This window comes from Bemisia tabaci, chromosome 10 (genome assembly GCF_918797505.1).
Source record: "Bemisia tabaci chromosome 10, PGI_BMITA_v3".
Classification (NCBI taxonomy): domain Eukaryota; kingdom Metazoa; phylum Arthropoda; class Insecta; order Hemiptera; family Aleyrodidae; genus Bemisia; species Bemisia tabaci.
Window position 1 is genome coordinate 14,975,376 of NC_092802.1, and position 9,504 is coordinate 14,984,879.

Below are 9,504 nucleotides of genomic sequence, written 5' to 3' on the forward strand. Positions count from 1 at the left end.
CTGAGATCATATCGTCACTATTGGTGGAAGAGTCGGGTGGGAGAATCTATGACTCTGTCGTTGTTGGTCGTCTCGTTATGTAATTTTCATTTTTAGGACTGCCTCTTTTGTTGTGGCCATGTAGAAAAGCTGTCGAAAGTTACGGTGCAATGAAGTTTTAGGACATGGCTGTCGGTTTGAAGAGAATTTACTGATTTTCACGGAGATAAAAAGTTCTTTGCTCACTGAATAACCGAGCTTTTTCGGTTCTGTGATTAAAATTATCGGTCACAGAAACCAAACTTTGGTCCAGCTTACCAAAATTTAGTTCCAGTGACCAAAAACTTCAATGACCTAAAGCCAAAAAGTTCTGTGTCTAATATCAATCGAAGTTCAGTCCCTGCAACCCACAGGCGATTTGGAAACACTATTTCTCCTCCATTTAAATTCATTAAAAATATCGATTTTACATGAAGCAAGCTGCCTCATCACGGATCGATTGTTTTACATACATTTTAATGGAGGAAAAATAGTGTTGTGAACTTTTAAGAATCGCCACTGCTGCAACCGAATTTTTTTTCTCGGTGGTTCTGCATTAAACATATGTTTATAGGAGCTTTGTGCAAAGGGTCTCCGTGCAACATAGTTCCTTCTAGCATACACACACCCAACTTAGCCTCTGAAACTGCATAAACGCATACCGCCATCAGGGCCGGATTTACCTACTTGCCGCCCCCTTCTCAGTCGTTTTGAGACATCAATAAAAAACCATCAAGTGAACGTGCCGGAGGGAAAGGGGTGCATATTTAAGACGCGTTGACTCGTGTTGGACACGTTTTTTGCGAAAGCTCTATCAACACTACTAGCTAAAGTTCACGGAACTTTGCGCAAAAATTAAGTTCCGTAAACTTATCTCTGTGTGGACAATGCCTTGCATTTATAAGAAATGAACGAAAACATTGTGAAAGAACAAACATTAATGGGGGTTAATAATTTCAACTTCCGCTTCCGCGCCGCGCTGACTGCACTGTGTTTGGCGCAATGCGTGAAGTATTCATGCAGTCTTGTAGGCGCCATGCGTCTCACGCCGACCGCACTGTGTTCGACGCAAAGCGTGAAGTATTCACGCAGTTTTGTAGGCGCTACTAGGTATGTGTTACATGCCGACCGCCGCACAGTGGATCGAGTCAATAGGAGAGGTCGGACAAAATTTTGAAACTTTAAAAGCTTATAACTCTGTTCATACAAAATTTTGAGGTTCTAAAAGGGGTTCCATTGGTTTCCTCGTAAAATGTTCTTCTTCAAGCACTCCTTGAAATTTAAAATGGGACGAAATAAACATCAAAATGTGCAGTTTTAGTCGAAAATTTCATGTCCGACCTCTCTAACTTACTCGATCCACTGTGCGCCGCGCCGAGGGCTTCTTTTTATCTCAAGTCCTCGTCATCATTGCTCCCTGCGCGCGCCGCGGCGCCGCGCTGTCTCTTGTATCACCGAAAGACGACAAAATAGAAATTACTACACTCTCAGGAAATAAGAGATTTTGTTTGCCTTATCTCGTTTGTAGTTTTTTTTCTGAATCCGATTTTTTTTATACCTACATTTAAAAAAATTGTAAAATTTGCCGTCCCCTTATTTGCCGCCCCACATGGGCCGCGGCCCATGTGGCCACCCCCTACATCCGGCCCTGACCGCCATGGACATTTTTCCAAATCTCCGTTCCTAATTTTTTTTTCCGGGAAGACCGACCCAACATTATGGCTTGAAATTTTCACAGAATCAATTTCACGCATAGAGAAGAAGAATCACCGACTCGGCGTATTGAAGAAATGCCGTTGAGTGGTTTTTTTTATCTAGTAAAGACAGTAGGTATGACAAAAAGTCTGCAACTCTGCAAACTGAGATACGGTAGAATGGGGTTACTTGGGACTACAGGCTATAAATGAGACAAATACGGGAATTTTTGTGTTGGTTTCTGCGGCACCACTGTAAATGTGTCTCGGCAAAATTCTCATAAACAGACTATCGTTCATTACTTCATGATGAAACAACTTATATGATGTGGTCATGCTCAGGTAATGGTATAAAATAGATTTCCGAAGAAGTTCTTAGATTGGAGGATCCTCTTGGAGTATAAACGTTTAGCGCTCGATGTAAATCACGTAGATCATTGAGTTTTCATGAGCGGGTGGTTCGAATTCACGCATTAAGAATCATTAAATGGCTTCGTAAGGAGTTGATTTTTGTAATTTTCGTAGTGCGCATCGTGTTCTACGTGAAATTTTGCGGTAATTTGCGGCATTGATATCTGCGATACACTGTAAAATATTTTTTGGTGAAAAACAGTCCCTTATTCGTGCATCGACAAAGTATGAATGCAATGAGTGGCACATTTCGTTATCACAGGCGGAGAACATGTAAGGCGCTCCGTCGTTTTCAATGCCTAGGTCTGGATGCAACTATTCGTGTTCTCGGGATATCCGTGTTGCATACCTAAAAATCGCAGGCGCTCTAGTTTTCTTCAGAACAATGCATGGCTGCGGTAGTCAGTTCTCAAGGATTTTCCCTGTTTCATTCTTGTGTTCAACTTATTCAATTTAAATTAAAAGCGAAGACTGAGAATAATTAAGCTAGTAATTGCCGATAAAGTAAAACGAGCGATTGCTGCTTGAACAGTCTTCATTTTATTTAATGGCCATTAGTAATTTATTTATTTCTCTTTTCAAATTTGATTAAATACTCAAACCTCCCCCCCTCCATTTGCGTGCGACGACGACGCATGCTGCCGTGCTAAGGAAAAACGCCGTATGAAAATTCGAGAGTTGCCAAATTTCTTCCGATAAAATGTTTATTATTGAGGAAAGGTATGAATACTTTTCCTTGAAACTTTCAGGAACTTTAGTTGAAATTGAGAACAAAATTATCTGAAAAATTTGAGGAAAAATATTCACAAATTTCCCCAAAGTTCGTGAATTACCGAAGGAAAATTGGCAACGTCTGAAGGTTTATACGGCGTTTTTCCTCAGCACGGCAGTATGGATGCGATGACTTCGATGAGTGCGACACCTTTTGTTATCACAATCGGAACAAAAAATCGCTCTGTCGTTTTCAATGCCTAGATCTGGATGCAACAATTCGTGTTCTCAGGATGTGCGCGTTGCATACCTAAAAATTGCAGGCGCTCTGGTTTTCTTCAGAACAATGCATGGCTGCGGTGGTTGGTTTTCAAGGACTTCCCCTGTTGCATTTTTGTGTTTACCATGAATTCTTCGGAGTTCAAATATACCGTATCTCATTACAGCAGCGTTGCAACATGGTGCGAATTGCAGATATATCGGTGGTAATTTGCGGCATTGATATCTGCGATGACATTGCGAAAATATTTTTGGTGGATAATTTGGCTAGTCGTATTATATCCAGGCTGTGTTGCCAAATAGTACACTTTTTCCACCAAGAAATATTTTACAGTGTATCGCAGATACCAATACCGCAAATTACCATTTACCACCGATATACCTACAATTTGCACCATTTTGCAACACAGCCGTGATGAAACACGGCACGTTTTGACATTTAAACGTCGAGGAGTTCATCGTAAACACAAGAATGCAACAGAGGAAACCTTGAGAACTAACTACCACAGCCATGCGTTGTTGTGAAGAAAACCAGAGCGCCTGCAATTTTTAGATATGCAACACGCATATCCTGAGAACACGAATAGTTGCATCCAGACATAGGCATTGAAAGTAACGGAGCGCCTTACATGTTCTCCGGCTGTAATAACGAAACGTGCCACTTATTGCATTTGTACGTTGTCGTTGCACGAATAAGAGGCTGTTTGAGTGTTTATTTAAATCGAAAAGAAAAACATTGAAAAAGATGGAGCGCTTTAAATTTGTTCCGATTTTGATAACAAAATGTGTCGCACTCATCGAAGTCATCGCATTCATACTGCCGTGCTAAGGAAAAACGCCGTATGAACCTTCAGACGTTGCCAATTTTCCTTCGGTAATTCACACTGAAAAAAAAATCTCGGTGTATTTACTAAGAAAAGGGTAAAATTACCAAGAATTCAGCTCTCTATTTGATCCCAATTTTTTCTTGGTAAAATTACCATTTATGGAATTGGTAATTTTACCGAGAATCTCGGTAAAATTACCAATTACTGAACCTTGGTAAAAACGCCAATATTTTTTATCGACTGCGGTAGAATTACCGAGATAAAATGGCAAAGTTACCGGGAATTGATTACCAATAAAAGTGGTATTCTTACCTGAAAAAACAATAAGAATACCGGTTTTTAGGTAAGCTTACCAGTCTGTCTTGGTAGAATACCAATAATTGGTTAAAAAAAGTGAGATGGTAAAGGTACCAACGGACCTTGGTAAAAACGCCAAGAATTTTTTTTCAGTGCACGAACTTTGGGGATATTTGTGCATATTTTTCCTCAAATTTTTCAGATAATTTTGTTTTCGATTTCAACTAAAGTTCCTGAAAATTTCCAGGAAAAATATTCATACCTTTCCTCGATAATGAAAATTTTATCGGAAGAAATTTGGCAACTCTCGAATTTTCATACGGCGTTTTTCCTCAGCACGGCAGCATACATCGTCGTCGCACGCGAATGGGGGGGGGGGGGGGGGTTGAGTGTTTAATCAAATTCAATGCTTTTTGATCGGGAAGATCTTCCAGAGGCATGCCGATAAGAAAAAACATGATCCTGCCTCTCTCAACTGGCCACAACACTCTCTCAAGTGTTCCAAAACGATGGCAGTGCATTGAATATCGCTGGAGGAGAACTGACCAGGATAATACAAGTTTTTTGAGAATATTTTACGAAAACAAAATGCGACGCCTCCTTAGTATACACCAAGTGACAAGAGAAAGATGGAAGAATCATCATCAATTCTTTTCCAAGCATGTGGGTTTGATGCATTTGGATCGCATTTATCAAAAAGGAACCAGTGCAATGGAGATGTTGCATGTGTGAGGAATTTGCGATTTGACTATCGATTCTCACGTAAAAGTTCGCGAGAAACACGATGGTGCTACTGGTTTTCTCTGAAATCAACTCCCAAGCTCAAAAAAAGCTCTCAAGTTGAGGCCAAAATTGAGGGGATATCCCACGCTATCCTAAGAGTCCACCTCTACATCAAGACAAACTCTCCATGCAAAAATAAGGAGCAAATACATTAGCAGGGTTTCCGTGTTTTTCAGTTTTGGAGTCCCCAAATAAAGTAGCAGCCCTGTCAATGTATTTGCTCCCTATCTTTGCATGGAGAATTTGTCTTGAAGTATAGGTGGACTCTCAGGATAGCGTGGGCTATCCTCTCTATTTTGGCCTCAACTTGAGAGCTTTTTTTGAGCTTGGGAGTTGATTTCAGGGAAAATCAGTGGCACCATCGTGTTTCTCGCGAACTTTTACGTAACTTTTTTGCCTTCCAACAAAAAATGGTTAATTTTAAAGAGAAATAATCGTGTAAATTTAAATAATATACATATTTTGAGTATTTTTAAAAGAAAAGGAGAGGTCGCACGATTTTGGAAACACTGTAATCGCGCAGGGCCGGATTAAGGGGGTGGCCACATGGGCCGCGGCCCATGGCGGCAAATCTAAGGGGCTGAACAAATTTGCAATTTTTTAAAGTGTAGGTATAAAAAAAATTGGATTTATAAAAACAAAATTAGAAACGAGAAAAGGCGACAAAATCTCTCATTTCCTGAGAGTATAGTAATTTCTAATTTTCTCGTCTCTTGGTGATACAAGAGACAGCACCCTCAATAAGTCGAGTTACGAGAGAAACCAAACACTCAATTTGGCCAGGAACGGCGCGACTGAGAGAGAAATGATGACGAGGACTTGAGATGAAAAGGAGAAGCCCTCGGCGCGGCAATCGGCATGTAACACATATTAGCGCCTACAAGACTGCACGAATACTTCACGCATTGCATCAAACACAGTGCGGTCATTGCGGTCAGCATGAAACGGATAGCGCCTACAAGAATGCATGAATACTTTACGCATTGCGCCAAATACAGTGCGGTCAGCGTGAAACGCATAGCGCCTACAAGACTGCGTGAATACTTCACGCATTGCGTCCAACACGGCGCGCTCTGCGCGGCGCGGTGGCGCAAGTTAAAATCATTGATCCACATTTATGTTTGTTCTTTCATGATTTTTTCGTTCATTTCTTATGAATGGAAGGCCTTGTACACACAGAGATAGGTTTACGGAACTTAACTTTCGCGCAAAGTTCCGTGAACTTTTGCTAGTTGTGTTGACAGGGCTTTCTCAAAAAATGTGTTCAACACGAGTAAATGTGTCTTATGCACCCCTCCCCCGCTGGCACGTTCATTTGATGGTTTTTTTCTAGTTTCAAAACGAATGAGAAGGGGGCGGCAAAATATAGGCGGCCCATGGGCGGCAAGTAGGTGGATCCGGCCCCGTAATAGCGGTGGTTCCTTTTTTGCTGAATGCGATCCATTTAATTCTGCACACACTCCAGAGATGAAATCAGTTTTCAACTTATTAGCGAACACTAAAATCTGACGAGACACTGAATTTCCTCATTTTCAAATGCCCTGACTTTTCCCAGACTCAAAAGTTTCCGAATCTCATGACCCCTCTCTGACCTACGATCAGGACCTTCACTTGGATTTTTCTTATGTTTGAATTACGCTGGCTTTTGATAAGCTATGGATAACATCTCCACTTCAAGAGATTCGGATAGAGGAAAAATACGCTTTCGTTCATTTTTTCGCGAACTATCGAATAGTTCTTAGTGGCGAGGCGTGAATAATCGATTATCAATATCTCTCCATTTCAGGCTATGGTAAAGAATCAATTATTACGCTGATTGTTGCAAATACGTTGCCTATTGATCCTTTTCCATAGGTTTAAATGACAGATTAATCGATGTATCGCAAAAATTGCTCCAGCTGAAGTTGCTGGTTTGGCGCGCGCTACTCGCGAAATTTCCAGTCTTTTTCAACAAAATCCCTGACTTTCCGGTTTGCCGGAAACTCTGTGTAACCTTTTAATGATGACCTTTTTGAAGATCAAAGACTAGGATGAATCGTGTATAGATCACAATCATGTCTAAGTTTGCATTTCCAATCAAATGTTTCCGAAGCGAGTTTTTCTAAAACCTGAAGTGAACATTTCTTAATTATTTATCATAATATTTTGATACCTAACTGTAGAATAACATATTCGACGTTGATTTTTCTAGTTAACGCAAAGAAACTAATTTTTGGTGAGATTGTACTTTGCTAATCTCGTACCCAATTGGGGCGACGCTTTGATTAATCAAAGTGAAATTCATGTTGCAACTTACTTTACTTTTACTTTTTGCTGATATATTTTTTAAAGAATAATTCAAACAACGTTCATAAAACGGTTTAAGATCGATAAGATTTTGATATAAATCAGAATAAATGTGAGATTTTGCGGTGTACAGGTTTTAAATTTCCGCGCTCAAGAGACAATGAGCGTATATTCAGCACTGCCAACGTGAGAATTCGATTGATAGTCTAATGGTGAAAAATTATCTATTACTATTATGACATACACCAAATTTTGCTGTAACTTTTGAGCTCATTGAAGTTTTCTCCCTTCGATTTTATGAAAAAAACTACCACAAGTCGTATTTTCGGATCATCGGTTGGAAATTAGTATGCTTGTCAACTAATACTTGCCTGTATTTAAGTTGGTAATTTGAAAATAAATACAGTGTTGTCTGCTCTCAATGCTCTCACCACACCAGCTCTTGAAATAATAATGAAATTCCACTCCTCAACTATTTCTGTACATTTGTTAGAACGATTACGGCCTTGTAGCTTTGAACCTATGTAAAAACAAACTTTCTGGATTGTATGTTGCGTTGTTTTTATTATTTTCACTCTCACTACAAAAATGATGTGAAACTCAAATAGGTCAGGCAGATTAAGGATCAGGATCAAAGGCAATTTAATGGAATGAATGATGGTCTATTTCTGTGCTTAAGGAGCTAACGCGTTTTTTTTAAAGCTGTCTTTGCAGTTACGTATTCGTTCTGTTTAAAATTTATACGTGTGTTGTGGTATAGTATGGACAGGTATGGACTACATTATGGTAGAGTCCCTTTATACCCAGAGTTACGACAACTCACTTTTGGTTGGGCCAGGATTGGGCTGAGAGTGGCCTAAAAAAAAATCCAATTCTGATTGGTTCTCGCTCATGGAGGCCGAAAACTAGTGCACCAAGATGGCGGTACCTCGTATGTGAACAAGAATAATGAAAATATTTTCTAATTGTGGTTTATCAAGAGTAAATTGTTATTGCCATCGGTCCAAAATGAAAATAGATTAAGAAATTATTCACAAACCAATCTCATTTTCTTTTTAATTGATCAATTTGTTGATGTTGTTGTTTCTGTGTGACAGACATCGCAGGATTCCTGATCGTTTCCCCCAATATCGTTCGTTTGAGTGCACTAGTTTCGGCCTCCATGGCCAGCCAAGGTCGGCTGCCAGTCAGCTGATAATCGAGTTGTCGTTACTCTGGGTATAAAGGGACTAATTTTTGGTGAGATTGTAGGTACTTTGCTAATCTCGTACCCAATTGGTGTGATGCTTTGATTAATCAAAGTGAAATTCATGTTGTAAATCTTTTACTTTTTGCTGATATATTTTTTAAAGAATAATTCAAACAACGTTCATAAACGGTTTAAGATCGATACAATTTTTATGTAAATCAGAATAAATGTAAGATTTTTCGGTGTACAGTGTTGTGTACAGGTTTTAAATTTCCGCGCTCAAGAGACAATGAGCGCATATTCAGCACTGCCAACGTGAGAATTCGATGATGGTCTAATGGTGAAAAATTATCCATTACTATTACGACATACACCAAATTTTGCTGTAACTTTTGAGCTTATTGAAGTTTTCTCCCTTCGATTTTATGAAAAAACTACCACAAGTCGAATTTTCCGATCATCGGTTGGAAATTAGTATGCTTGTCAACTACTACTTGCCTGTATTTAAGTTGGTAATTTGAAAATATATACAGTGTTGTCTGCTCTCAATGCTCTCATCACACCAGCTCTTGAAATAATAATGCAATTCCACTCCTCAACTATTTCTGTACATCTGTTAGTAGAACGATTACGGCCTTGTAGCTTTGAACCTATGGAAAAACCAACTTTCTGGATTGTATGTTGCGTTGTTTTTATTATTTTGACTCTCACTACAAAAATGATGTGAAACTGAAATAGGTCAGGCAGATGAAGGATCAGGATCAAAGGCAATTTAATGGAATGAATGATGGTCTATTTCTGTGCCTAATGAGCTAACGCGTTTTTTTTAAAGCTGTCTTTACAGTTACGTATTCGTTCTGTTTAAAATTTATACGTGTGTTGTGGTATATGGACAGGTATGGACTACATAATGGGGCGTGGGGCGAACAAAGAACAAGAATACGGAGATTTGACAACATGACTCAAATGACGTAATGAAAATAACCCTGTTTGTCTTTCATCATCAACC